The sequence below is a fragment of the Schistocerca cancellata genome, chromosome 2 (genome assembly GCF_023864275.1).
Source record: "Schistocerca cancellata isolate TAMUIC-IGC-003103 chromosome 2, iqSchCanc2.1, whole genome shotgun sequence".
Classification (NCBI taxonomy): Eukaryota; Metazoa; Arthropoda; class Insecta; order Orthoptera; family Acrididae; genus Schistocerca; species Schistocerca cancellata.
The window spans coordinates 1098213277-1098239994 of record NC_064627.1 but is presented as its reverse complement, the minus strand read 5'-3'; the positions used below and the strand labels follow the sequence as shown (position 1 = coordinate 1098239994).

Below are 26718 nucleotides of genomic sequence, written 5' to 3'. Positions count from 1 at the left end.
CACGTCGCGCGATACTGTCGCCAACGGCGATACCGCGCGTAGTGCAGCGGTTCTCGTCTGTTCACCGGCGTCAAGAATCGTTGGCCGTGGTTAGTATTTGGATGCGTTCTCGGCTGGGAACTCGACGTGCTGTTGGCGTCTTTCATTTTGCATTTTTCCTTCGGTTTCGTGGTTGCTTAGCGATAATGATGCGGTCCCACACGCTGACGCCACTCTTGCCTCTCGGTACACTAAGGGGCGAATCTGTGGCCACAATAAAATGAAAGGTTCTGTCGTGTGTTTGTCGTTTTTTGGTCTCTCCCAGTCGTTTCTCGCGCCTGCCCTCTACGTATATGCCCATTTCCAAGCGTCAGCTTTCGCGTCAGCCGAGCAATGAAAGGTTCTGTCTTGTGTTTGTCGTTTTTTGGTCTCTCCCAGTCGTTTCTCGCGCCTGCCCTCTACATATATGCCCATTTCCAAGCGTCAGCTTTCGCGTCAGCCGAGCAAAGTCGAGACAAGTCGACACATGGAGACACACGACGCTGAGAAACGAAACCGCAGACTAGCGCCTTGGCAGCACGGACTGAGACGAGGGGCGAAGGAAAACTATTCGTACCGCGACACTTCACAGTTTCGAAGATCGCGTTTCGGTACGTGGAATACCCGTAGAAGAAAAAAGTACCTTCTGTGCGGTGGCCGGGAATCGAACCCGGATCAACTGCTTGGGAAGCAACCATGCTGACCGTTACACCACCACCGCGTTGTGCTGCGTCCCACCCACGCCCTGATATATCGGCTACCCTCCTGCCATCAGAGGCCGAAGGCGATGGCGCTGTAGGCGCTCAACGCCAGAGCGGGGGTGAGCACATCTGAACGCAGTGCGTAGGTGCTGCTAGGGCGATGTAGCGTAACTAGAAGCAGAACTGACAGCCGTTGAAAAACTGCCATTTAATTTACAGCAGGGCGATAAAACAAATATCTAATGTGACGTACTTACTGATGATCCAGAGTCGATTCAGCATATGTGTGCCAATCCAGAAGTAGAAAGCACCTAAGTATCACAATATTAAGTTGGTTAGTTTGATGCTCGCCTGGAGCATATCATTAGCTTCCCCTGAGGGCGAAATGCACAGCGTAGCCGTTGCTAGGGAACGGCCTTTTCTGTCGTTTTTTGTTTTCTCTGCGCCAATGTGAATGTTGATAACTACAGTTCTGCTCGTTCCACTTACGACAGATGGCGACGGAAAACAATGGTGTAAGGCACCATATTTAAGCTGTGGTTCCCGAAAGTGAGGGTGGGGTGCAACCTCACATCTGACAACTCGTTTTAAATACTCTAAAACCAACGTATTTCCTTCACACAAGAAAAAAACACGCTAACTTCGCCGTCAGGCTCTGGAGATATGCCTAGAAACGGCGGTAGTAGACACTTTGCGCCCACACGTCAGATTGGCCGAGCGGTCTAAGGCGCCAGATTTAAGCTCTGGTTCCCTGAGGGCAGCGTGGGTTCGAACCCCACATTTGACAATGCATTTTAAATATTCCAAAACTACCAATTTCGTACATGCGGGAAGAACAGGTTCCACAGATACTACTAGAAACGGCAGTGACTATGGTGCTTGCCTTGCAAGTCTGATTGTCTGGCGGTCAGAAAGAATGGAAAGCTGTTAGGAGACATGGCTTTCAGCCACGAGGCCCGGATTCGATTCCTGGTAGCCGAACATCCTTTTGTTTGCTGAGTCTTATTATTCTCACGGCATTTACGATATCTTTGTGTTGTGGTTTTTGGGGTCCAAGCATCAGGCGAGCAAACGTGAACGAAAGCAGATATGTGTGTAAATGAGTGTCAGGGCAGTAATAAAGGTGGATGAGACGGTGGATCGGGTATTGGACTGCAGACGTGCCACATTGCGTAGCTCGAAAGCTGAGTAAGTTAGAGCGTCGTGCTGTGAACACAAATGCCACGTATTCGACCGCACCAAGTGCCATTTTATTTTTCTCCCCTAAAAGAGAATGCTTCCTCCAGCGAGACACTGCCAGGTAAATAACAAGCGATCTTCACAAGAAGTAAGATGTCTACACGTCGCGCGATACTGTCGCCAACGGCGATACCGCGCGTAGTGCAGCGGTTCTCGTCTGTTCACCGGCGTGAAGAATCGTTGGCCGTGGTTAGTATTTGGATGCGTTCTCGGCTGGGAACTCGACGTGCTGTTGGCGTCTTTCATTTTGCATTTTTCCTTCGGTTTCGTGGTTGCTTAGCGATAATGATGCGGTCCCACACGCTGACGCCACTCTTGCCTCTCGGTACACTAAGGGGCGAATCTGTGGCCACAATAAAATGAAAGGTTCTGTCTTGTGTTTGTCGTTTTTTGGTCTCTCCCAGTCGTTTCTCGCGCCTGCCCTCTACGTATATGCCCATTTCCAAGCGTCAGCTTTCGCGTCAGCCGAGCAATGAAAGGTTCTGTCTTGTGTTTGTCGTTTTTTGGTCTCTCCCAGTCGTTTCTCGCGCCTGCCCTCTACATATATGCCCATTTCCAAGCGTCAGCTTTCGCGTCAGCCGAGCAAAGTCGAGACAAGTCGACACATGGAGACACACGACGCTGAGAAACGAAACCGCAGACTAGCGCCCTGGCAGCACGGACTGAGACGAGGGGCGAAGGAAAACTATTCGTACCGCGACACTTCACAGTTTCGAAGATCGCGTTTCGGTACGTGGAATACCCGTAGAAGAAAAAAGTACCTTTTGTGCGGTGGCCGGGAATCGAACCCGGATCAACTGCTTGGGAAGCAACCATGCTGACCGTTACACCACCACCGCGTTGTGCTGCGTCCCACCCACGCCCTGATATATCGGCTACCCTCCTGCCATCAGAGGCCGAAGGCGATGGCGCTGTAGGCGCTCAACGCCAGAGCGGGGGTGAGCACATCTGAACGCAGTGCGTAGGTGCTGCTAGGGCGATGTAGCGTAACTAGAAGCAGAACTGACAGCCGTTGAAAAACTGCCATTTAATTTACAGCAGGGCGATAAAACAAATATCTAATGTGACGTACTTACTGATGATCCAGAGTCGATTCAGCATATGTGTGCCAATCCAGAAGTAGAAAGCACCTAAGTATCACAATATTAAGTTGGTTAGTTTGATGCTCGCCTGGAGCATATCATTAGCTTCCCCTGAGGGCGAAATGCACAGCGTAGCCGTTGCTAGGGAACGGCCTTTTCTGTCGTTTTTTGTTTTCTCTGCGCCAATGTGAATGTTGATAACTACAGTTCTGCTCGTTCCACTTACGACAGATGGCGACGGAAAACAATGGTGTAAGGCACCATATTTAAGCTGTGGTTCCCGAAAGTGAGGGTGGGGTGCAACCTCACATCTGACAACTCGTTTTAAATACTCTAAAACCAACGTATTTCCTTCACACAAGAAAAAAACACGCTAACTTCGCCGTCAGGCTCTGGAGATATGCCTAGAAACGGCGGTAGTAGACACTTTGCGCCCACACGTCAGATTGGCCGAGCGGTCTAAGGCGCCAGATTTAAGCTCTGGTTCCCTGAGGGCAGCGTGGGTTCGAACCCCACATTTGACAATGCATTTTAAATATTCCAAAACTACCAATTTCGTACATGCGGGAAGAACAGGTTCCACAGATACTACTAGAAACGGCAGTGACTATGGTGCTTGCCTTGCAAGTCTGATTGTCTGGCGGTCAGAAAGAATGGAAAGCTGTTAGGAGACATGGCTTTCAGCCACGAGGCCCGGATTCGATTCCTGGTAGCCGAACATCCTTTTGTTTGCTGAGTCTTATTATTCTCACGGCATTTACGATATCTTTGTGTTGTGGTTTTTGGGGTCCAAGCATCAGGCGAGCAAACGTGAACGAAAGCAGATATGTGTGTAAATGAGTGTCAGGGCAGTAATAAAGGTGGATGAGACGGTGGATCGGGTATTGGACTGCAGACGTGCCACATTGCGTAGCTCGAAAGCTGAGTAAGTTAGAGCGTCGTGCTGTGAACACAAATGCCACGTATTCGACCGCACCAAGTGCCATTTTATTTTTCTCCCCTAAAAGAGAATGCTTCCTCCAGCGAGACACTGCCAGGTAAATAACAAGCGATCTTCACAAGAAGTAAGATGTCTACACGTCGCGCGATACTGTCGCCAACGGCGATACCGCGCGTAGTGCAGCGGTTCTCGTCTGTTCACCGGCGTCAAGAATCGTTGGCCGTGGTTAGTATTTGGATGCGTTCTCGGCTGGGAACTCGACGTGCTGTTGGCGTCTTTCATTTTGCATTTTTCCTTCGGTTTCGTGGTTGCTTAGCGATAATGATGCGGTCCCACACGCTGACGCCACTCTTGCCTCTCGGTACACTAAGGGGCGAATCTGTGGCCACAATAAAATGAAAGGTTCTGTCGTGTGTTTGTCGTTTTTTGGTCTCTCCCAGTCGTTTCTCGCGCCTGCCCTCTACGTATATGCCCATTTCCAAGCGTCAGCTTTCGCGTCAGCCGAGCAATGAAAGGTTCTGTCTTGTGTTTGTCGTTTTTTGGTCTCTCCCAGTCGTTTCTCGCGCCTGCCCTCTACATATATGCCCATTTCCAAGCGTCAGCTTTCGCGTCAGCCGAGCAAAGTCGAGACAAGTCGACACATGGAGACACACGACGCTGAGAAACGAAACCGCAGACTAGCGCCCTGGCAGCACGGACTGAGACGAGGGGCGAAGGAAAACTATTCGTACCGCGACACTTCACAGTTTCGAAGATCGCGTTTCGGTACGTGGAATACCCGTAGAAGAAAAAAGTACCTTTTGTGCGGTGGCCGGGAATCGAACCCGGATCAACTGCTTGGGAAGCAACCATGCTGACCGTTACACCACCACCGCGTTGTGCTGCGTCCCACCCACGCCCTGATATATCGGCTACCCTCCTGCCATCAGAGGCCGAAGGCGATGGCGCTGTAGGCGCTCAACGCCAGAGCGGGGGTGAGCACATCTGAACGCAGTGCGTAGGTGCTGCTAGGGCGATGTAGCGTAACTAGAAGCAGAACTGACAGCCGTTGAAAAACTGCCATTTAATTTACAGCAGGGCGATAAAACAAATATCTAATGTGACGTACTTACTGATGATCCAGAGTCGATTCAGCATATGTGTGCCAATCCAGAAGTAGAAAGCACCTAAGTATCACAATATTAAGTTGGTTAGTTTGATGCTCGCCTGGAGCATATCATTAGCTTCCCCTGAGGGCGAAATGCACAGCGTAGCCGTTGCTAGGGAACGGCCTTTTCTGTCGTTTTTTGTTTTCTCTGCGCCAATGTGAATGTTGATAACTACAGTTCTGCTCGTTCCACTTACGACAGATGGCGACGGAAAACAATGGTGTAAGGCACCATATTTAAGCTGTGGTTCCCGAAAGTGAGGGTGGGGTGCAACCTCACATCTGACAACTCGTTTTAAATACTCTAAAACCAACGTATTTCCTTCACACAAGAAAAAAACACGCTAACTTCGCCGTCAGGCTCTGGAGATATGCCTAGAAACGGCGGTAGTAGACACTTTGCGCCCACACGTCAGATTGGCCGAGCGGTCTAAGGCGCCAGATTTAAGCTCTGGTTCCCTGAGGGCAGCGTGGGTTCGAACCCCACATTTGACAATGCATTTTAAATATTCCAAAACTACCAATTTCGTACATGCGGGAAGAACAGGTTCCACAGATACTACTAGAAACGGCAGTGACTATGGTGCTTGCCTTGCAAGTCTGATTGTCTGGCGGTCAGAAAGAATGGAAAGCTGTTAGGAGACATGGCTTTCAGCCACGAGGCCCGGATTCGATTCCTGGTAGCCGAACATCCTTTTGTTTGCTGAGTCTTATTATTCTCACGGCATTTACGATATCTTTGTGTTGTGGTTTTTGGGGTCCAAGCATCAGGCGAGCAAACGTGAACGAAAGCAGATATGTGTGTAAATGAGTGTCAGGGCAGTAATAAAGGTGGATGAGACGGTGGATCGGGTATTGGACTGCAGACGTGCCACATTGCGTAGCTCGAAAGCTGAGTAAGTTAGAGCGTCGTGCTGTGAACACAAATGCCACGTATTCGACCGCACCAAGTGCCATTTTATTTTTCTCCCCTAAAAGAGAATGCTTCCTCCAGCGAGACACTGCCAGGTAAATAACAAGCGATCTTCACAAGAAGTAAGATGTCTACACGTCGCGCGATACTGTCGCCAACGGCGATACCGCGCGTAGTGCAGCGGTTCTCGTCTGTTCACCGGCGTCAAGAATCGTTGGCCGTGGTTAGTATTTGGATGCGTTCTCGGCTGGGAACTCGACGTGCTGTTGGCGTCTTTCATTTTGCATTTTTCCTTCGGTTTCGTGGTTGCTTAGCGATAATGATGCGGTCCCACACGCTGACGCCACTCTTGCCTCTCGGTACACTAAGGGGCGAATCTGTGGCCACAATAAAATGAAAGGTTCTGTCGTGTGTTTGTCGTTTTTTGGTCTCTCCCAGTCGTTTCTCGCGCCTGCCCTCTACGTATATGCCCATTTCCAAGCGTCAGCTTTCGCGTCAGCCGAGCAATGAAAGGTTCTGTCTTGTGTTTGTCGTTTTTTGGTCTCTCCCAGTCGTTTCTCGCGCCTGCCCTCTACATATATGCCCATTTCCAAGCGTCAGCTTTCGCGTCAGCCGAGCAAAGTCGAGACAAGTCGACACATGGAGACACACGACGCTGAGAAACGAAACCGCAGACTAGCGCCCTGGCAGCACGGACTGAGACGAGGGGCGAAGGAAAACTATTCGTACCGCGACACTTCACAGTTTCGAAGATCGCGTTTCGGTACGTGGAATACCCGTAGAAGAAAAAAGTACCTTTTGTGCGGTGGCCGGGAATCGAACCCGGATCAACTGCTTGGGAAGCAACCATGCTGACCGTTACACCACCACCGCGTTGTGCTGCGTCCCACCCACGCCCTGATATATCGGCTACCCTCCTGCCATCAGAGGCCGAAGGCGATGGCGCTGTAGGCGCTCAACGCCAGAGCGGGGGTGAGCACATCTGAACGCAGTGCGTAGGTGCTGCTAGGGCGATGTAGCGTAACTAGAAGCAGAACTGACAGCCGTTGAAAAACTGCCATTTAATTTACAGCAGGGCGATAAAACAAATATCTAATGTGACGTACTTACTGATGATCCAGAGTCGATTCAGCATATGTGTGCCAATCCAGAAGTAGAAAGCACCTAAGTATCACAATATTAAGTTGGTTAGTTTGATGCTCGCCTGGAGCATATCATTAGCTTCCCCTGAGGGCGAAATGCACAGCGTAGCCGTTGCTAGGGAACGGCCTTTTCTGTCGTTTTTTGTTTTCTCTGCGCCAATGTGAATGTTGATAACTACAGTTCTGCTCGTTCCACTTACGACAGATGGCGACGGAAAACAATGGTGTAAGGCACCATATTTAAGCTGTGGTTCCCGAAAGTGAGGGTGGGGTGCAACCTCACATCTGACAACTCGTTTTAAATACTCTAAAACCAACGTATTTCCTTCACACAAGAAAAAAACACGCTAACTTCGCCGTCAGGCTCTGGAGATATGCCTAGAAACGGCGGTAGTAGACACTTTGCACCCACACGTCAGATTGGCCGAGCGGTCTAAGGCGCCAGATTTAAGCTCTGGTTCCCTGAGGGCAGCGTGGGTTCGAACCCCACATTTGACAATGCATTTTAAATATTCCAAAACTACCAATTTCGTACATGCGGGAAGAACAGGTTCCACAGATACTACTAGAAACGGCAGTGACTATGGTGCTTGCCTTGCAAGTCTGATTGTCTGGCGGTCAGAAAGAATGGAAAGCTGTTAGGAGACATGGCTTTCAGCCACGAGGCCCGGATTCGATTCCTGGTAGCCGAACATCCTTTTGTTTGCTGAGTCTTATTATTCTCACGGCATTTACGATATCTTTGTGTTGTGGTTTTTGGGGTCCAAGCATCAGGCGAGCAAACGTGAACGAAAGCAGATATGTGTGTAAATGAGTGTCAGGGCAGTAATAAAGGTGGATGAGACGGTGGATCGGGTATTGGACTGCAGACGTGCCACATTGCGTAGCTCGAAAGCTGAGTAAGTTAGAGCGTCGTGCTGTGAACACAAATGCCACGTATTCGACCGCACCAAGTGCCATTTTATTTTTCTCCCCTAAAAGAGAATGCTTCCTCCAGCGAGACACTGCCAGGTAAATAACAAGCGATCTTCACAAGAAGTAAGATGTCTACACGTCGCGCGATACTGTCGCCAACGGCGATACCGCGCGTAGTGCAGCGGTTCTCGTCTGTTCACCGGCGTCAAGAATCGTTGGCCGTGGTTAGTATTTGGATGCGTTCTCGGCTGGGAACTCGACGTGCTGTTGGCGTCTTTCATTTTGCATTTTTCCTTCGGTTTCGTGGTTGCTTAGCGATAATGATGCGGTCCCACACGCTGACGCCACTCTTGCCTCTCGGTACACTAAGGGGCGAATCTGTGGCCACAATAAAATGAAAGGTTCTGTCGTGTGTTTGTCGTTTTTTGGTCTCTCCCAGTCGTTTCTCGCGCCTGCCCTCTACGTATATGCCCATTTCCAAGCGTCAGCTTTCGCGTCAGCCGAGCAATGAAAGGTTCTGTCTTGTGTTTGTCGTTTTTTGGTCTCTCCCAGTCGTTTCTCGCGCCTGCCCTCTACATATATGCCCATTTCCAAGCGTCAGCTTTCGCGTCAGCCGAGCAAAGTCGAGACAAGTCGACACATGGAGACACACGACGCTGAGAAACGAAACCGCAGACTAGCGCCCTGGCAGCACGGACTGAGACGAGGGGCGAAGGAAAACTATTCGTACCGCGACACTTCACAGTTTCGAAGATCGCGTTTCGGTACGTGGAATACCCGTAGAAGAAAAAAGTACCTTTTGTGCGGTGGCCGGGAATCGAACCCGGATCAACTGCTTGGGAAGCAACCATGCTGACCGTTACACCACCACCGCGTTGTGCTGCGTCCCACCCACGCCCTGATATATCGGCTACCCTCCTGCCATCAGAGGCCGAAGGCGATGGCGCTGTAGGCGCTCAACGCCAGAGCGGGGGTGAGCACATCTGAACGCAGTGCGTAGGTGCTGCTAGGGCGATGTAGCGTAACTAGAAGCAGAACTGACAGCCGTTGAAAAACTGCCATTTAATTTACAGCAGGGCGATAAAACAAATATCTAATGTGACGTACTTACTGATGATCCAGAGTCGATTCAGCATATGTGTGCCAATCCAGAAGTAGAAAGCACCTAAGTATCACAATATTAAGTTGGTTAGTTTGATGCTCGCCTGGAGCATATCATTAGCTTCCCCTGAGGGCGAAATGCACAGCGTAGCCGTTGCTAGGGAACGGCCTTTTCTGTCGTTTTTTGTTTTCTCTGCGCCAATGTGAATGTTGATAACTACAGTTCTGCTCGTTCCACTTACGACAGATGGCGACGGAAAACAATGGTGTAAGGCACCATATTTAAGCTGTGGTTCCCGAAAGTGAGGGTGGGGTGCAACCTCACATCTGACAACTCGTTTTAAATACTCTAAAACCAACGTATTTCCTTCACACAAGAAAAAAACACGCTAACTTCGCCGTCAGGCTCTGGAGATATGCCTAGAAACGGCGGTAGTAGACACTTTGCACCCACACGTCAGATTGGCCGAGCGGTCTAAGGCGCCAGACTTAAGCTCTGGTTCCCTGAGGGCAGCGTGGGTTCGAACCCCACATTTGACAATGCATTTTAAATATTCCAAAACTACCAATTTCGTACATGCGGGAAGAACAGGTTCCACAGATACTACTAGAAACGGCAGTGACTATGGTGCTTGCCTTGCAAGTCTGATTGTCTGGCGGTCAGAAAGAATGGAAAGCTGTTAGGAGACATGGCTTTCAGCCACGAGGCCCGGATTCGATTCCTGGTAGCCGAACATCCTTTTGTTTGCTGAGTCTTATTATTCTCACGGCATTTACGATATCTTTGTGTTGTGGTTTTTGGGGTCCAAGCATCAGGCGAGCAAACGTGAACGAAAGCAGATATGTGTGTAAATGAGTGTCAGGGCAGTAATAAAGGTGGATGAGACGGTGGATCGGGTATTGGACTGCAGACGTGCCACATTGCGTAGCTCGAAAGCTGAGTAAGTTAGAGCGTCGTGCTGTGAACACAAATGCCACGTATTCGACCGCACCAAGTGCCATTTTATTTTCCTCCCCTAAAAGAGAATGCTTCCTCCAGCGAGACACTGCCAGGTAAATAACAAGCGATCTTCACAAGAAGTAAGATGTCTACACGTCGCGCGATACTGTCGCCAACGGCGATACCGCGCGTAGTGCAGCGGTTCTCGTCTGTTCACCGGCGTCAAGAATCGTTGGCCGTGGTTAGTATTTGGATGCGTTCTCGGCTGGGAACTCGACGTGCTGTTGGCGACTTTCATTTTGCATTTTTCCTTCGGTTTCGTGGTTGCTTAGCGATAATGATGCGGTCCCACACGCTGACGCCACTCTTGCCTCTCGGTACACTAAGGGGCGAATCTGTGGCCACAATAAAATGAAAGGTTCTGTCGTGTGTTTGTCGTTTTTTGGTCTCTCCCAGTCGTTTCTCGCGCCTGCCCTCTACGTATATGCCCATTTCCAAGCGTCAGCTTTCGCGTCAGCCGAGCAATGAAAGGTTCTGTCTTGTGTTTGTCGTTTTTTGGTCTCTCCCAGTCGTTTCTCGCGCCTGCCCTCTACATATATGCCCATTTCCAAGCGTCAGCTTTCGCGTCAGCCGAGCAAAGTCGAGACAAGTCGACACATGGAGACACACGACGCTGAGAAACGAAACCGCAGACTAGCGCCCTGGCAGCACGGACTGAGACGAGGGGCGAAGGAAAACTATTCGTACCGCGACACTTCACAGTTTCGAAGATCGCGTTTCGGTACGTGGAATACCCGTAGAAGAAAAAAGTACCTTTTGTGCGGTGGCCGGGAATCGAACCCGGATCAACTGCTTGGGAAGCAACCATGCTGACCGTTACACCACCACCGCGTTGTGCTGCGTCCCACCCACGCCCTGATATATCGGCTACCCTCCTGCCATCAGAGGCCGAAGGCGATGGCGCTGTAGGCGCTCAACGCCAGAGCGGGGGTGAGCACATCTGAACGCAGTGCGTAGGTGCTGCTAGGGCGATGTAGCGTAACTAGAAGCAGAACTGACAGCCGTTGAAAAACTGCCATTTAATTTACAGCAGGGCGATAAAACAAATATCTAATGTGACGTACTTACTGATGATCCAGAGTCGATTCAGCATATGTGTGCCAATCCAGAAGTAGAAAGCACCTAAGTATCACAATATTAAGTTGGTTAGTTTGATGCTCGCCTGGAGCATATCATTAGCTTCCCCTGAGGGCGAAATGCACAGCGTAGCCGTTGCTAGGGAACGGCCTTTTCTGTCGTTTTTTGTTTTCTCTGCGCCAATGTGAATGTTGATAACTACAGTTCTGCTCGTTCCACTTACGACAGATGGCGACGGAAAACAATGGTGTAAGGCACCATATTTAAGCTGTGGTTCCCGAAAGTGAGGGTGGGGTGCAACCTCACATCTGACAACTCGTTTTAAATACTCTAAAACCAACGTATTTCCTTCACACAAGAAAAAAACACGCTAACTTCGCCGTCAGGCTCTGGAGATATGCCTAGAAACGGCGGTAGTAGACACTTTGCACCCACACGTCAGATTGGCCGAGCGGTCTAAGGCGCCAGATTTAAGCTCTGGTTCCCTGAGGGCAGCGTGGGTTCGAACCCCACATTTGACAATGCATTTTAAATATTCCAAAACTACCAATTTCGTACATGCGGGAAGAACAGGTTCCACAGATACTACTAGAAACGGCAGTGACTATGGTGCTTGCCTTGCAAGTCTGATTGTCTGGCGGTCAGAAAGAATGGAAAGCTGTTAGGAGACATGGCTTTCAGCCACGAGGCCCGGATTCGATTCCTGGTAGCCGAACATCCTTTTGTTTGCTGAGTCTTATTATTCTCACGGCATTTACGATATCTTTGTGTTGTGGTTTTTGGGGTCCAAGCATCAGGCGAGCAAACGTGAACGAAAGCAGATATGTGTGTAAATGAGTGTCAGGGCAGTAATAAAGGTGGATGAGACGGTGGATCGGGTATTGGACTGCAGACGTGCCACATTGCGTAGCTCGAAAGCTGAGTAAGTTAGAGCGTCGTGCTGTGAACACAAATGCCACGTATTCGACCGCACCAAGTGCCATTTTATTTTTCTCCCCTAAAAGAGAATGCTTCCTCCAGCGAGACACTGCCAGGTAAATAACAAGCGATCTTCACAAGAAGTAAGATGTCTACACGTCGCGCGATACTGTCGCCAACGGCGATACCGCGCGTAGTGCAGCGGTTCTCGTCTGTTCACCGGCGTCAAGAATCGTTGGCCGTGGTTAGTATTTGGATGCGTTCTCGGCTGGGAACTCGACGTGCTGTTGGCGACTTTCATTTTGCATTTTTCCTTCGGTTTCGTGGTTGCTTAGCGATAATGATGCGGTCCCACACGCTGACGCCACTCTTGCCTCTCGGTACACTAAGGGGCGAATCTGTGGCCACAATAAAATGAAAGGTTCTGTCGTGTGTTTGTCGTTTTTTGGTCTCTCCCAGTCGTTTCTCGCGCCTGCCCTCTACGTATATGCCCATTTCCAAGCGTCAGCTTTCGCGTCAGCCGAGCAATGAAAGGTTCTGTCTTGTGTTTGTCGTTTTTTGGTCTCTCCCAGTCGTTTCTCGCGCCTGCCCTCTACATATATGCCCATTTCCAAGCGTCAGCTTTCGCGTCAGCCGAGCAAAGTCGAGACAAGTCGACACATGGAGACACACGACGCTGAGAAACGAAACCGCAGACTAGCGCCCTGGCAGCACGGACTGAGACGAGGGGCGAAGGAAAACTATTCGTACCGCGACACTTCACAGTTTCGAAGATCGCGTTTCGGTACGTGGAATACCCGTAGAAGAAAAAAGTACCTTTTGTGCGGTGGCCGGGAATCGAACCCGGATCAACTGCTTGGGAAGCAACCATGCTGACCGTTACACCACCACCGCGTTGTGCTGCGTCCCACCCACGCCCTGATATATCGGCTACCCTCCTGCCATCAGAGGCCGAAGGCGATGGCGCTGTAGGCGCTCAACGCCAGAGCGGGGGTGAGCACATCTGAACGCAGTGCGTAGGTGCTGCTAGGGCGATGTAGCGTAACTAGAAGCAGAACTGACAGCCGTTGAAAAACTGCCATTTAATTTACAGCAGGGCGATAAAACAAATATCTAATGTGACGTACTTACTGATGATCCAGAGTCGATTCAGCATATGTGTGCCAATCCAGAAGTAGAAAGCACCTAAGTATCACAATATTAAGTTGGTTAGTTTGATGCTCGCCTGGAGCATATCATTAGCTTCCCCTGAGGGCGAAATGCACAGCGTAGCCGTTGCTAGGGAACGGCCTTTTCTGTCGTTTTTTGTTTTCTCTGCGCCAATGTGAATGTTGATAACTACAGTTCTGCTCGTTCCACTTACGACAGATGGCGACGGAAAACAATGGTGTAAGGCACCATATTTAAGCTGTGGTTCCCGAAAGTGAGGGTGGGGTGCAACCTCACATCTGACAACTCGTTTTAAATACTCTAAAACCAACGTATTTCCTTCACACAAGAAAAAAACACGCTAACTTCGCCGTCAGGCTCTGGAGATATGCCTAGAAACGGCGGTAGTAGACACTTTGCGCCCACACGTCAGATTGGCCGAGCGGTCTAAGGCGCCAGATTTAAGCTCTGGTTCCCTGAGGGCAGCGTGGGTTCGAACCCCACATTTGACAATGCATTTTAAATATTCCAAAACTACCAATTTCGTACATGCGGGAAGAACAGGTTCCACAGATACTACTAGAAACGGCAGTGACTATGGTGCTTGCCTTGCAAGTCTGATTGTCTGGCGGTCAGAAAGAATGGAAAGCTGTTAGGAGACATGGCTTTCAGCCACGAGGCCCGGATTCGATTCCTGGTAGCCGAACATCCTTTTGTTTGCTGAGTCTTATTATTCTCACGGCATTTACGATATCTTTGTGTTGTGGTTTTTGGGGTCCAAGCATCAGGCGAGCAAACGTGAACGAAAGCAGATATGTGTGTAAATGAGTGTCAGGGCAGTAATAAAGGTGGATGAGACGGTGGATCGGGTATTGGACTGCAGACGTGCCACATTGCGTAGCTCGAAAGCTGAGTAAGTTAGAGCGTCGTGCTGTGAACACAAATGCCACGTATTCGACCGCACCAAGTGCCATTTTATTTTTCTCCCCTAAAAGAGAATGCTTCCTCCAGCGAGACACTGCCAGGTAAATAACAAGCGATCTTCACAAGAAGTAAGATGTCTACACGTCGCGCGATACTGTCGCCAACGGCGATACCGCGCGTAGTGCAGCGGTTCTCGTCTGTTCACCGGCGTCAAGAATCGTTGGCCGTGGTTAGTATTTGGATGCGTTCTCGGCTGGGAACTCGACGTGCTGTTGGCGACTTTCATTTTGCATTTTTCCTTCGGTTTCGTGGTTGCTTAGCGATAATGATGCGGTCCCACACGCTGACGCCACTCTTGCCTCTCGGTACACTAAGGGGCGAATCTGTGGCCACAATAAAATGAAAGGTTCTGTCGTGTGTTTGTCGTTTTTTGGTCTCTCCCAGTCGTTTCTCGCGCCTGCCCTCTACGTATATGCCCATTTCCAAGCGTCAGCTTTCGCGTCAGCCGAGCAATGAAAGGTTCTGTCTTGTGTTTGTCGTTTTTTGGTCTCTCCCAGTCGTTTCTCGCGCCTGCCCTCTACATATATGCCCATTTCCAAGCGTCAGCTTTCGCGTCAGCCGAGCAAAGTCGAGACAAGTCGACACATGGAGACACACGACGCTGAGAAACGAAACCGCAGACTAGCGCCCTGGCAGCACGGACTGAGACGAGGGGCGAAGGAAAACTATTCGTACCGCGACACTTCACAGTTTCGAAGATCGCGTTTCGGTACGTGGAATACCCGTAGAAGAAAAAAGTACCTTTTGTGCGGTGGCCGGGAATCGAACCCGGATCAACTGCTTGGGAAGCAACCATGCTGACCGTTACACCACCACCGCGTTGTGCTGCGTCCCACCCACGCCCTGATATATCGGCTACCCTCCTGCCATCAGAGGCCGAAGGCGATGGCGCTGTAGGCGCTCAACGCCAGAGCGGGGGTGAGCACATCTGAACGCAGTGCGTAGGTGCTGCTAGGGCGATGTAGCGTAACTAGAAGCAGAACTGACAGCCGTTGAAAAACTGCCATTTAATTTACAGCAGGGCGATAAAACAAATATCTAATGTGACGTACTTACTGATGATCCAGAGTCGATTCAGCATATGTGTGCCAATCCAGAAGTAGAAAGCACCTAAGTATCACAATATTAAGTTGGTTAGTTTGATGCTCGCCTGGAGCATATCATTAGCTTCCCCTGAGGGCGAAATGCACAGCGTAGCCGTTGCTAGGGAACGGCCTTTTCTGTCGTTTTTTGTTTTCTCTGCGCCAATGTGAATGTTGATAACTACAGTTCTGCTCGTTCCACTTACGACAGATGGCGACGGAAAACAATGGTGTAAGGCACCATATTTAAGCTGTGGTTCCCGAAAGTGAGGGTGGGGTGCAACCTCACATCTGACAACTCGTTTTAAATACTCTAAAACCAACGTATTTCCTTCACACAAGAAAAAAACACGCTAACTTCGCCGTCAGGCTCTGGAGATATGCCTAGAAACGGCGGTAGTAGACACTTTGCACCCACACGTCAGATTGGCCGAGCGGTCTAAGGCGCCAGATTTAAGCTCTGGTTCCCTGAGGGCAGCGTGGGTTCGAACCCCACATTTGACAATGCATTTTAAATATTCCAAAACTACCAATTTCGTACATGCGGGAAGAACAGGTTCCACAGATACTACTAGAAACGGCAGTGACTATGGTGCTTGCCTTGCAAGTCTGATTGTCTGGCGGTCAGAAAGAATGGAAAGCTGTTAGGAGACATGGCTTTCAGCCACGAGGCCCGGATTCGATTCCTGGTAGCCGAACATCCTTTTGTTTGCTGAGTCTTATTATTCTCACGGCATTTACGATATCTTTGTGTTGTGGTTTTTGGGGTCCAAGCATCAGGCGAGCAAACGTGAACGAAAGCAGATATGTGTGTAAATGAGTGTCAGGGCAGTAATAAAGGTGGATGAGACGGTGGATCGGGTATTGGACTGCAGACGTGCCACATTGCGTAGCTCGAAAGCTGAGTAAGTTAGAGCGTCGTGCTGTGAACACAAATGCCACGTATTCGACCGCACCAAGTGCCATTTTATTTTTCTCCCCTAAAAGAGAATGCTTCCTCCAGCGAGACACTGCCAGGTAAATAACAAGCGATCTTCACAAGAAGTAAGATGTCTACACGTCGCGCGATACTGTCGCCAACGGCGATACCGCGCGTAGTGCAGCGGTTCTCGTCTGTTCACCGGCGTCAAGAATCGTTGGCCGTGGTTAGTATTTGGATGCGTTCTCGGCTGGGAACTCGACGTGCTGTTGGCGACTTTCATTTTGCATTTTTCCTTCGGTTTCGTGGTTGCTTAGCGATAATGATGCGGTCCCACACGCTGACGCCACTCTTGCCTCTCGGTACACTAAGGGGCGAATCTGTGGCCACAATAAAATGAAAGGTTCTGTCGTGTGTTTGTCGTTTTTTGGTCTCTCCCAGTCGTTTCTCGCGCCTGCCCTCTACGTATATGCCCATTTCCAAGCGTCAGCTTTCGCGTCAGCCGAGCAATGAAAGGTTCTGTCTTGTGTTTGTCGTTTTTTGGTCTCTCCCAGTCGTTTCTCGCGCCTGCCCTCTACATATATGCCCATTTCCAAGCGTCAGCTTTCGCGTCAGCCGAGCAAAGTCGAGACAAGTCGACACATGGAGACACACGACGCTGAGAAACGAAACCGCAGACTAGCGCCCTGGCAGCACGGACTGAGACGAGGGGCGAAGGAAAACTATTCGTACCGCGACACTTCACAGTTTCGAAGATCGCGTTTCGGTACGTGGAATACCCGTAGAAGAAAAAAGTACCTTTTGTGCGGTGGCCGGGAATCGAACCCGGATCAACTGCTTGGGAAGCAACCATGCTGACCGTTACACCACCACCGCGTTGTGCTGCGTCCCACCCACGCCCTGATATATCGGCTACCCTCCTGCCATCAGAGGCCGAAGGCGATGGCGCTGTAGGCGCTCAACGCCAGAGCGGGGGTGAGCACATCTGAACGCAGTGCGTAGGTGCTGCTAGGGCGATGTAGCGTAACTAGAAGCAGAACTGACAGCCGTTGAAAAACTGCCATTTAATTTACAGCAGGGCGATAAAACAAATATCTAATGTGACGTACTTACTGATGATCCAGAGTCGATTCAGCATATGTGTGCCAATCCAGAAGTAGAAAGCACCTAAGTATCACAATATTAAGTTGGTTAGTTTGATGCTCGCCTGGAGCATATCATTAGCTTCCCCTGAGGGCGAAATGCACAGCGTAGCCGTTGCTAGGGAACGGCCTTTTCTGTCGTTTTTTGTTTTCTCTGCGCCAATGTGAATGTTGATAACTACAGTTCTGCTCGTTCCACTTACGACAGATGGCGACGGAAAACAATGGTGTAAGGCACCATATTTAAGCTGTGGTTCCCGAAAGTGAGGGTGGGGTGCAACCTCACATCTGACAACTCGTTTTAAATACTCTAAAACCAACGTATTTCCTTCACACAAGAAAAAAACACGCTAACTTCGCCGTCAGGCTCTGGAGATATGCCTAGAAACGGCGGTAGTAGACACTTTGCGCCCACACGTCAGATTGGCCGAGCGGTCTAAGGCGCCAGATTTAAGCTCTGGTTCCCTGAGGGCAGCGTGGGTTCGAACCCCACATTTGACAATGCATTTTAAATATTCCAAAACTACCAATTTCGTACATGCGGGAAGAACAGGTTCCACAGATACTACTAGAAACGGCAGTGACTATGGTGCTTGCCTTGCAAGTCTGATTGTCTGGCGGTCAGAAAGAATGGAAAGCTGTTAGGAGACATGGCTTTCAGCCACGAGGCCCGGATTCGATTCCTGGTAGCCGAACATCCTTTTGTTTGCTGAGTCTTATTATTCTCACGGCATTTACGATATCTTTGTGTTGTGGTTTTTGGGGTCCAAGCATCAGGCGAGCAAACGTGAACGAAAGCAGATATGTGTGTAAATGAGTGTCAGGGCAGTAATAAAGGTGGATGAGACGGTGGATCGGGTATTGGACTGCAGACGTGCCACATTGCGTAGCTCGAAAGCTGAGTAAGTTAGAGCGTCGTGCTGTGAACACAAATGCCACGTATTCGACCGCACCAAGTGCCATTTTATTTTTCTCCCCTAAAAGAGAATGCTTCCTCCAGCGAGACACTGCCAGGTAAATAACAAGCGATCTTCACAAGAAGTAAGATGTCTACACGTCGCGCGATACTGTCGCCAACGGCGATACCGCGCGTAGTGCAGCGGTTCTCGTCTGTTCACCGGCGTCAAGAATCGTTGGCCGTGGTTAGTATTTGGATGCGTTCTCGGCTGGGAACTCGACGTGCTGTTGGCGACTTTCATTTTGCATTTTTCCTTCGGTTTCGTGGTTGCTTAGCGATAATGATGCGGTCCCACACGCTGACGCCACTCTTGCCTCTCGGTACACTAAGGGGCGAATCTGTGGCCACAATAAAATGAAAGGTTCTGTCGTGTGTTTGTCGTTTTTTGGTCTCTCCCAGTCGTTTCTCGCGCCTGCCCTCTACGTATATGCCCATTTCCAAGCGTCAGCTTTCGCGTCAGCCGAGCAATGAAAGGTTCTGTCTTGTGTTTGTCGTTTTTTGGTCTCTCCCAGTCGTTTCTCGCGCCTGCCCTCTACATATATGCCCATTTCCAAGCGTCAGCTTTCGCGTCAGCCGAGCAAAGTCGAGACAAGTCGACACATGGAGACACACGACGCTGAGAAACGAAACCGCAGACTAGCGCCCTGGCAGCACGGACTGAGACGAGGGGCGAAGGAAAACTATTCGTACCGCGACACTTCACAGTTTCGAAGATCGCGTTTCGGTACGTGGAATACCCGTAGAAGAAAAAAGTACCTTTTGTGCGGTGGCCGGGAATCGAACCCGGATCAACTGCTTGGGAAGCAACCATGCTGACCGTTACATCACCACCGCGTTGTGCTGCGTCCCACCCACGCCCTGATATATCGGCTACCCTCCTGCCATCAGAGGCCGAAGGCGATGGCGCTGTAGGCGCTCAACGCCAGAGCGGGGGTGAGCACATCTGAACGCAGTGCGTAGGTGCTGCTAGGGCGATGTAGCGTAACTAGAAGCAGAACTGACAGCCGTTGAAAAACTGCCATTTAATTTACAGCAGGGCGATAAAACAAATATCTAATGTGACGTACTTACTGATGATCCAGAGTCGATTCAGCATATGTGTGCCAATCCAGAAGTAGAAAGCACCTAAGTATCACAATATTAAGTTGGTTAGTTTGATGCTCGCCTGGAGCATATCATTAGCTTCCCCTGAGGGCGAAATGCACAGCGTAGCCGTTGCTAGGGAACGGCCTTTTCTGTCGTTTTTTGTTTTCTCTGCGTCAATGTGAATGTTGATAACTACAGTTCTGCTCGTTCCACTTACGACAGATGGCGACGGAAAACAATGGTGTAAGGCACCATATTTAAGCTGTGGTTCCCGAAAGTGAGGGTGGGGTGCAACCTCACATCTGACAACTCGTTTTAAATACTCTAAAACCAACGTATTTCCTTCACACAAGAAAAAAACACGCTAACTTCGCCGTCAGGCTCTGGAGATATGCCTAGAAACGGCGGTAGTAGACACTTTGCGCCCACACGTCAGATTGGCCGAGCGGTCTAAGGCGCCAGATTTAAGCTCTGGTTCCCTGAGGGCAGCGTGGGTTCGAACCCCACATTTGACAATGCATTTTAAATATTCCAAAACTACCAATTTCGTACATGCGGGAAGAACAGGTTCCACAGATACTACTAGAAACGGCAGTGACTATGGTGCTTGCCTTGCAAGTCTGATTGTCTGGCGGTCAGAAAGAATGGAAAGCTGTTAGGAGACATGGCTTTCAGCCACGAGGCCCGGATTCGATTCCTGGTAGCCGAACATCCTTTTGTTTGCTGAGTCTTATTATTCTCACGGCATTTACGATATCTTTGTGTTGTGGTTTTTGGGGTCCAAGCATCAGGCGAGCAAACGTGAACGAAAGCAGATATGTGTGTAAATGAGTGTCAGGGCAGTAATAAAGGTGGATGAGACGGTGGATCGGGTATTGGACTGCAGACGTGCCACATTGCGTAGCTCGAAAGCTGAGTAAGTTAGAGCGTCGTGCTGTGAACACAAATGCCACGTATTCGACCGCACCAAGTGCCATTTTATTTTTCTCCCCTAAAAGAGAATGCTTCCTCCAGCGAGACACTGCCAGGTAAATAACAAGCGATCTTCACAAGAAGTAAGATGTCTACACGTCGCGCGATACTGTCGCCAACGGCGATACCGCGCGTAGTGCAGCGGTTCTCGTCTGTTCACCGGCGTCAAGAATCGTTGGCCGTGGTTAGTATTTGGATGCGTTCTCGGCTGGGAACTCGACGTGCTGTTGGCGTCTTTCATTTTGCATTTTTCCTTCGGTTTCGTGGTTGCTTAGCGATAATGATGCGGTCCCACACGCTGACGCCACTCTTGCCTCTCGGTACACTAAGGGGCGAATCTGTGGCCACAATAAAATGAAAGGTTCTGTCGTGTGTTTGTCGTTTTTTGGTCTCTCCCAGTCGTTTCTCGCGCCTGCCCTCTACGTATATGCCCATTTCCAAGCGTCAGCTTTCGCGTCAGCCGAGCAATGAAAGGTTCTGTCTTGTGTTTGTCGTTTTTTGGTCTCTCCCAGTCGTTTCTCGCGCCTGCCCTCTACATATATGCCCATTTCCAAGCGTCAGCTTTCGCGTCAGCCGAGCAAAGTCGAGACAAGTCGACACATGGAGACACACGACGCTGAGAAACGAAACCGCAGACTAGCGCCCTGGCAGCACGGACTGAGACGAGGGGCGAAGGAAAACTATTCGTACCGCGACACTTCACAGTTTCGAAGATCGCGTTTCGGTACGTGGAATACCCGTAGAAGAAAAAAGTACCTTTTGTGCGGTGGCCGGGAATCGAACCCGGATCAACTGCTTGGGAAGCAACCATGCTGACCGTTACATCACCACCGCGTTGTGCTGCGTCCCACCCACGCCCTGATATATCGGCTACCCTCCTGCCATCAGAGGCCGAAGGCGATGGCGCTGTAGGCGCTCAACGCCAGAGCGGGGGTGAGCACATCTGAACGCAGTGCGTAGGTGCTGCTAGGGCGATGTAGCGTAACTAGAAGCAGAACTGACAGCCGTTGAAAAACTGCCATTTAATTTACAGCAGGGCGATAAAACAAATATCTAATGTGACGTACTTACTGATGATCCAGAGTCGATTCAGCATATGTGTGCCAATCCAGAAGTAGAAAGCACCTAAGTATCACAATATTAAGTTGGTTAGTTTGATGCTCGCCTGGAGCATATCATTAGCTTCCCCTGAGGGCGAAATGCACAGCGTAGCCGTTGCTAGGGAACGGCCTTTTCTGTCGTTTTTTGTTTTCTCTGCGTCAATGTGAATGTTGATAACTACAGTTCTGCTCGTTCCACTTACGACAGATGGCGACGGAAAACAATGGTGTAAGGCACCATATTTAAGCTGTGGTTCCCGAAAGTGAGGGTGGGGTGCAACCTCACATCTGACAACTCGTTTTAAATACTCTAAAACCAACGTATTTCCTTCACACAAGAAAAAAACACGCTAACTTCGCCGTCAGGCTCTGGAGATATGCCTAGAAACGGCGGTAGTAGACACTTTGCGCCCACACGTCAGATTGGCCGAGCGGTCTAAGGCGCCAGATTTAAGCTCTGGTTCCCTGAGGGCAGCGTGGGTTCGAACCCCACATTTGACAATGCATTTTAAATATTCCAAAACTACCAATTTCGTACATGCGGGAAGAACAGGTTCCACAGATACTACTAGAAACGGCAGTGACTATGGTGCTTGCCTTGCAAGTCTGATTGTCTGGCGGTCAGAAAGAATGGAAAGCTGTTAGGAGACATGGCTTTCAGCCACGAGGCCCGGATTCGATTCCTGGTAGCCGAACATCCTTTTGTTTGCTGAGTCTTATTATTCTCACGGCATTTACGATATCTTTGTGTTGTGGTTTTTGGGGTCCAAGCATCAGGCGAGCAAACGTGAACGAAAGCAGATATGTGTGTAAATGAGTGTCAGGGCAGTAATAAAGGTGGATGAGACGGTGGATCGGGTATTGGACTGCAGACGTGCCACATTGCGTAGCTCGAAAGCTGAGTAAGTTAGAGCGTCGTGCTGTGAACACAAATGCCACGTATTCGACCGCACCAAGTGCCATTTTATTTTTCTCCCCTAAAAGAGAATGCTTCCTCCAGCGAGACACTGCCAGGTAAATAACAAGCGATCTTCACAAGAAGTAAGATGTCTACACGTCGCGCGATACTGTCGCCAACGGCGATACCGCGCGTAGTGCAGCGGTTCTCGTCTGTTCACCGGCGTCAAGAATCGTTGGCCGTGGTTAGTATTTGGATGCGTTCTCGGCTGGGAACTCGACGTGCTGTTGGCGTCTTTCATTTTGCATTTTTCCTTCGGTTTCGTGGTTGCTTAGCGATAATGATGCGGTCCCACACGCTGACGCCACTCTTGCCTCTCGGTACACTAAGGGGCGAATCTGTGGCCACAATAAAATGAAAGGTTCTGTCGTGTGTTTGTCGTTTTTTGGTCTCTCCCAGTCGTTTCTCGCGCCTGCCCTCTACGTATATGCCCATTTCCAAGCGTCAGCTTTCGCGTCAGCCGAGCAATGAAAGGTTCTGTCTTGTGTTTGTCGTTTTTTGGTCTCTCCCAGTCGTTTCTCGCGCCTGCCCTCTACATATATGCCCATTTCCAAGCGTCAGCTTTCGCGTCAGCCGAGCAAAGTCGAGACAAGTCGACACATGGAGACACACGACGCTGAGAAACGAAACCGCAGACTAGCGCCCTGGCAGCACGGACTGAGACGAGGGGCGAAGGAAAACTATTCGTACCGCGACACTTCACAGTTTCGAAGATCGCGTTTCGGTACGTGGAATACCCGTAGAAGAAAAAAGTACCTTTTGTGCGGTGGCCGGGAATCGAACCCGGATCAACTGCTTGGGAAGCAACCATGCTGACCGTTACACCACCACCGCGTTGTGCTGCGTCCCACCCACGCCCTGATATATCGGCTACCCTCCTGCCATCAGAGGCCGAAGGCGATGGCGCTGTAGGCGCTCAACGCCAGAGCGGGGGTGAGCACATCTGAACGCAGTGCGTAGGTGCTGCTAGGGCGATGTAGCGTAACTAGAAGCAGAACTGACAGCCGTTGAAAAACTGCCATTTAATTTACAGCAGGGCGATAAAACAAATATCTAATGTGACGTACTTACTGATGATCCAGAGTCGATTCAGCATATGTGTGCCAATCCAGAAGTAGAAAGCACCTAAGTATCACAATATTAAGTTGGTTAGTTTGATGCTCGCCTGGAGCATATCATTAGCTTCCCCTGAGGGCGAAATGCACAGCGTAGCCGTTGCTAGGGAACGGCCTTTTCTGTCGTTTTTTGTTTTCTCTGCGCCAATGTGAATGTTGATAACTACAGTTCTGCTCGTTCCACTTACGACAGATGGCGACGGAAAACAATGGTGTAAGGCACCATATTTAAGCTGTGGTTCCCGAAAGTGAGGGTGGGGTGCAACCTCACATCTGACAACTCGTTTTAAATACTCTAAAACCAACGTATTTCCTTCACACAAGAAAAAAACACGCTAACTTCGCCGTCAGGCTCTGGAGATATGCCTAGAAACGGCGGTAGTAGACACTTTGCGCCCACACGTCAGATTGGCCGAGCGGTCTAAGGCGCCAGATTTAAGCTCTGGTTCCCTGAGGGCAGCGTGGGTTCGAACCCCACATTTGACAATGCATTTTAAATATTCCAAAACTACCAATTTCGTACATGCGGGAAGAACAGGTTCCACAGATACTACTAGAAACGGCAGTGACTATGGTGCTTGCCTTGCAAGTCTGATTGTCTGGCGGTCAGAAAGAATGGAAAGCTGTTAGGAGACATGGCTTTCAGCCACGAGGCCCGGATTCGATTCCTGGTAGCCGAACATCCTTTTGTTTGCTGAGTCTTATTATTCTCACGGCATTTACGATATCTTTGTGTTGTGGTTTTTGGGGTCCAAGCATCAGGCGAGCAAACGTGAACGAAAGCAGATATGTGTGTAAATGAGTGTCAGGGCAGTAATAAAGGTGGATGAGACGGTGGATCGGGTATTGGACTGCAGACGTGCCACATTGCGTAGCTCGAAAGCTGAGTAAGTTAGAGCGTCGTGCTGTGAACACAAATGCCACGTATTCGACCGCACCAAGTGCCATTTTATTTTTCTCCCCTAAAAGAGAATGCTTCCTCCAGCGAGACACTGCCAGGTAAATAACAAGCGATCTTCACAAGAAGTAAGATGTCTACACGTCGCGCGATACTGTCGCCAACGGCGATACCGCGCGTAGTGCAGCGGTTCTCGTCTGTTCACCGGCGTCAAGAATCGTTGGCCGTGGTTAGTATTTGGATGCGTTCTCGGCTGGGAACTCGACGTGCTGTTGGCGACTTTCATTTTGCATTTTTCCTTCGGTTTCGTGGTTGCTTAGCGATAATGATGCGGTCCCACACGCTGACGCCACTCTTGCCTCTCGGTACACTAAGGGGCGAATCTGTGGCCACAATAAAATGAAAGGTTCTGTCGTGTGTTTGTCGTTTTTTGGTCTCTCCCAGTCGTTTCTCGCGCCTGCCCTCTACGTATATGCCCATTTCCAAGCGTCAGCTTTCGCGTCAGCCGAGCAATGAAAGGTTCTGTCTTGTGTTTGTCGTTTTTTGGTCTCTCCCAGTCGTTTCTCGCGCCTGCCCTCTACATATATGCCCATTTCCAAGCGTCAGCTTTCGCGTCAGCCGAGCAAAGTCGAGACAAGTCGACACATGGAGACACACGACGCTGAGAAACGAAACCGCAGACTAGCGCCCTGGCAGCACGGACTGAGACGAGGGGCGAAGGAAAACTATTCGTACCGCGACACTTCACAGTTTCGAAGATCGCGTTTCGGTACGTGGAATACCCGTAGAAGAAAAAAGTACCTTTTGTGCGGTGGCCGGGAATCGAACCCGGATCAACTGCTTGGGAAGCAACCATGCTGACCGTTACATCACCACCGCGTTGTGCTGCGTCCCACCCACGCCCTGATATATCGGCTACCCTCCTGCCATCAGAGGCCGAAGGCGATGGCGCTGTAGGCGCTCAACGCCAGAGCGGGGGTGAGCACATCTGAACGCAGTGCGTAGGTGCTGCTAGGGCGATGTAGCGTAACTAGAAGCAGAACTGACAGCCGTTGAAAAACTGCCATTTAATTTACAGCAGGGCGATAAAACAAATATCTAATGTGACGTACTTACTGATGATCCAGAGTCGATTCAGCATATGTGTGCCAATCCAGAAGTAGAAAGCACCTAAGTATCACAATATTAAGTTGGTTAGTTTGATGCTCGCCTGGAGCATATCATTAGCTTCCCCTGAGGGCGAAATGCACAGCGTAGCCGTTGCTAGGGAACGGCCTTTTCTGTCGTTTTTTGTTTTCTCTGCGTCAATGTGAATGTTGATAACTACAGTTCTGCTCGTTCCACTTACGACAGATGGCGACGGAAAACAATGGTGTAAGGCACCATATTTAAGCTGTGGTTCCCGAAAGTGAGGGTGGGGTGCAACCTCACATCTGACAACTCGTTTTAAATACTCTAAAACCAACGTATTTCCTTCACACAAGAAAAAAACACGCTAACTTCGCCGTCAGGCTCTGGAGATATGCCTAGAAACGGCGGTAGTAGACACTTTGCGCCCACACGTCAGATTGGCCGAGCGGTCTAAGGCGCCAGATTTAAGCTCTGGTTCCCTGAGGGCAGCGTGGGTTCGAACCCCACATTTGACAATGCATTTTAAATATTCCAAAACTACCAATTTCGTACATGCGGGAAGAACAGGTTCCACAGATACTACTAGAAACGGCAGTGACTATGGTGCTTGCCTTGCAAGTCTGATTGTCTGGCGGTCAGAAAGAATGGAAAGCTGTTAGGAGACATGGCTTTCAGCCACGAGGCCCGGATTCGATTCCTGGTAGCCGAACATCCTTTTGTTTGCTGAGTCTTATTATTCTCACGGCATTTACGATATCTTTGTGTTGTGGTTTTTGGGGTCCAAGCATCAGGCGAGCAAACGTGAACGAAAGCAGATATGTGTGTAAATGAGTGTCAGGGCAGTAATAAAGGTGGATGAGACGGTGGATCGGGTATTGGACTGCAGACGTGCCACATTGCGTAGCTCGAAAGCTGAGTAAGTTAGAGCGTCGTGCTGTGAACACAAATGCCACGTATTCGACCGCACCAAGTGCCATTTTATTTTTCTCCCCTAAAAGAGAATGCTTCCTCCAGCGAGACACTGCCAGGTA

The 26718-nt window shown here is 49.9% G+C and overlaps 26 non-coding genes across 26 annotated transcripts; 13 read left to right on the top strand and 13 right to left on the bottom strand.

Moving 5' to 3' along the window:
- Window positions 1–667: 667 nt before the first annotated feature.
- Trnag-ccc (transfer RNA glycine (anticodon CCC)) lies at window positions 668–739 on the bottom strand. Its single transcript has one exon. It is a non-coding gene; the product is annotated as a tRNA-Gly (tRNA).
- Window positions 740–1422: 683 nt separating this feature from the next.
- On the top strand, window positions 1423–1506 carry Trnal-uaa (transfer RNA leucine (anticodon UAA)). Its single transcript has one exon. It is a non-coding gene; the product is annotated as a tRNA-Leu (tRNA).
- A 1219-nt stretch (window positions 1507–2725) lies between these two features.
- On the bottom strand, window positions 2726–2797 carry Trnag-ccc (transfer RNA glycine (anticodon CCC)). Its single transcript has one exon. It is a non-coding gene; the product is annotated as a tRNA-Gly (tRNA).
- A 683-nt stretch (window positions 2798–3480) lies between these two features.
- Window positions 3481–3564, top strand: Trnal-uaa (transfer RNA leucine (anticodon UAA)). The gene has a single exon. It is a non-coding gene; the product is annotated as a tRNA-Leu (tRNA).
- A 1219-nt stretch (window positions 3565–4783) lies between these two features.
- On the bottom strand, window positions 4784–4855 carry Trnag-ccc (transfer RNA glycine (anticodon CCC)). The gene has a single exon. It is a non-coding gene; the product is annotated as a tRNA-Gly (tRNA).
- Window positions 4856–5538: 683 nt separating this feature from the next.
- Window positions 5539–5622, top strand: Trnal-uaa (transfer RNA leucine (anticodon UAA)). The gene has a single exon. It is a non-coding gene; the product is annotated as a tRNA-Leu (tRNA).
- A 1219-nt stretch (window positions 5623–6841) lies between these two features.
- Window positions 6842–6913, bottom strand: Trnag-ccc (transfer RNA glycine (anticodon CCC)). Its single transcript has one exon. It is a non-coding gene; the product is annotated as a tRNA-Gly (tRNA).
- Window positions 6914–7596: 683 nt separating this feature from the next.
- Trnal-uaa (transfer RNA leucine (anticodon UAA)) lies at window positions 7597–7680 on the top strand. Its single transcript has one exon. It is a non-coding gene; the product is annotated as a tRNA-Leu (tRNA).
- A 1219-nt stretch (window positions 7681–8899) lies between these two features.
- On the bottom strand, window positions 8900–8971 carry Trnag-ccc (transfer RNA glycine (anticodon CCC)). Its single transcript has one exon. It is a non-coding gene; the product is annotated as a tRNA-Gly (tRNA).
- A 683-nt stretch (window positions 8972–9654) lies between these two features.
- Trnal-uaa (transfer RNA leucine (anticodon UAA)) lies at window positions 9655–9738 on the top strand. Its single transcript has one exon. It is a non-coding gene; the product is annotated as a tRNA-Leu (tRNA).
- A 1219-nt stretch (window positions 9739–10957) lies between these two features.
- On the bottom strand, window positions 10958–11029 carry Trnag-ccc (transfer RNA glycine (anticodon CCC)). The gene has a single exon. It is a non-coding gene; the product is annotated as a tRNA-Gly (tRNA).
- A 683-nt stretch (window positions 11030–11712) lies between these two features.
- Window positions 11713–11796, top strand: Trnal-uaa (transfer RNA leucine (anticodon UAA)). The gene has a single exon. It is a non-coding gene; the product is annotated as a tRNA-Leu (tRNA).
- A 1219-nt stretch (window positions 11797–13015) lies between these two features.
- On the bottom strand, window positions 13016–13087 carry Trnag-ccc (transfer RNA glycine (anticodon CCC)). The gene has a single exon. It is a non-coding gene; the product is annotated as a tRNA-Gly (tRNA).
- Window positions 13088–13770: 683 nt separating this feature from the next.
- Trnal-uaa (transfer RNA leucine (anticodon UAA)) lies at window positions 13771–13854 on the top strand. Its single transcript has one exon. It is a non-coding gene; the product is annotated as a tRNA-Leu (tRNA).
- A 1219-nt stretch (window positions 13855–15073) lies between these two features.
- Trnag-ccc (transfer RNA glycine (anticodon CCC)) lies at window positions 15074–15145 on the bottom strand. The gene has a single exon. It is a non-coding gene; the product is annotated as a tRNA-Gly (tRNA).
- A 683-nt stretch (window positions 15146–15828) lies between these two features.
- Window positions 15829–15912, top strand: Trnal-uaa (transfer RNA leucine (anticodon UAA)). Its single transcript has one exon. It is a non-coding gene; the product is annotated as a tRNA-Leu (tRNA).
- A 1219-nt stretch (window positions 15913–17131) lies between these two features.
- Trnag-ccc (transfer RNA glycine (anticodon CCC)) lies at window positions 17132–17203 on the bottom strand. The gene has a single exon. It is a non-coding gene; the product is annotated as a tRNA-Gly (tRNA).
- Window positions 17204–17886: 683 nt separating this feature from the next.
- Window positions 17887–17970, top strand: Trnal-uaa (transfer RNA leucine (anticodon UAA)). The gene has a single exon. It is a non-coding gene; the product is annotated as a tRNA-Leu (tRNA).
- A 1219-nt stretch (window positions 17971–19189) lies between these two features.
- Window positions 19190–19261, bottom strand: Trnag-ccc (transfer RNA glycine (anticodon CCC)). Its single transcript has one exon. It is a non-coding gene; the product is annotated as a tRNA-Gly (tRNA).
- A 683-nt stretch (window positions 19262–19944) lies between these two features.
- Window positions 19945–20028, top strand: Trnal-uaa (transfer RNA leucine (anticodon UAA)). The gene has a single exon. It is a non-coding gene; the product is annotated as a tRNA-Leu (tRNA).
- Window positions 20029–21247: 1219 nt separating this feature from the next.
- On the bottom strand, window positions 21248–21319 carry Trnag-ccc (transfer RNA glycine (anticodon CCC)). Its single transcript has one exon. It is a non-coding gene; the product is annotated as a tRNA-Gly (tRNA).
- Window positions 21320–22002: 683 nt separating this feature from the next.
- On the top strand, window positions 22003–22086 carry Trnal-uaa (transfer RNA leucine (anticodon UAA)). Its single transcript has one exon. It is a non-coding gene; the product is annotated as a tRNA-Leu (tRNA).
- Window positions 22087–23305: 1219 nt separating this feature from the next.
- Trnag-ccc (transfer RNA glycine (anticodon CCC)) lies at window positions 23306–23377 on the bottom strand. Its single transcript has one exon. It is a non-coding gene; the product is annotated as a tRNA-Gly (tRNA).
- Window positions 23378–24060: 683 nt separating this feature from the next.
- On the top strand, window positions 24061–24144 carry Trnal-uaa (transfer RNA leucine (anticodon UAA)). Its single transcript has one exon. It is a non-coding gene; the product is annotated as a tRNA-Leu (tRNA).
- Window positions 24145–25363: 1219 nt separating this feature from the next.
- Window positions 25364–25435, bottom strand: Trnag-ccc (transfer RNA glycine (anticodon CCC)). The gene has a single exon. It is a non-coding gene; the product is annotated as a tRNA-Gly (tRNA).
- Window positions 25436–26118: 683 nt separating this feature from the next.
- Window positions 26119–26202, top strand: Trnal-uaa (transfer RNA leucine (anticodon UAA)). Its single transcript has one exon. It is a non-coding gene; the product is annotated as a tRNA-Leu (tRNA).
- Window positions 26203–26718: the final 516 nt, after the last annotated feature.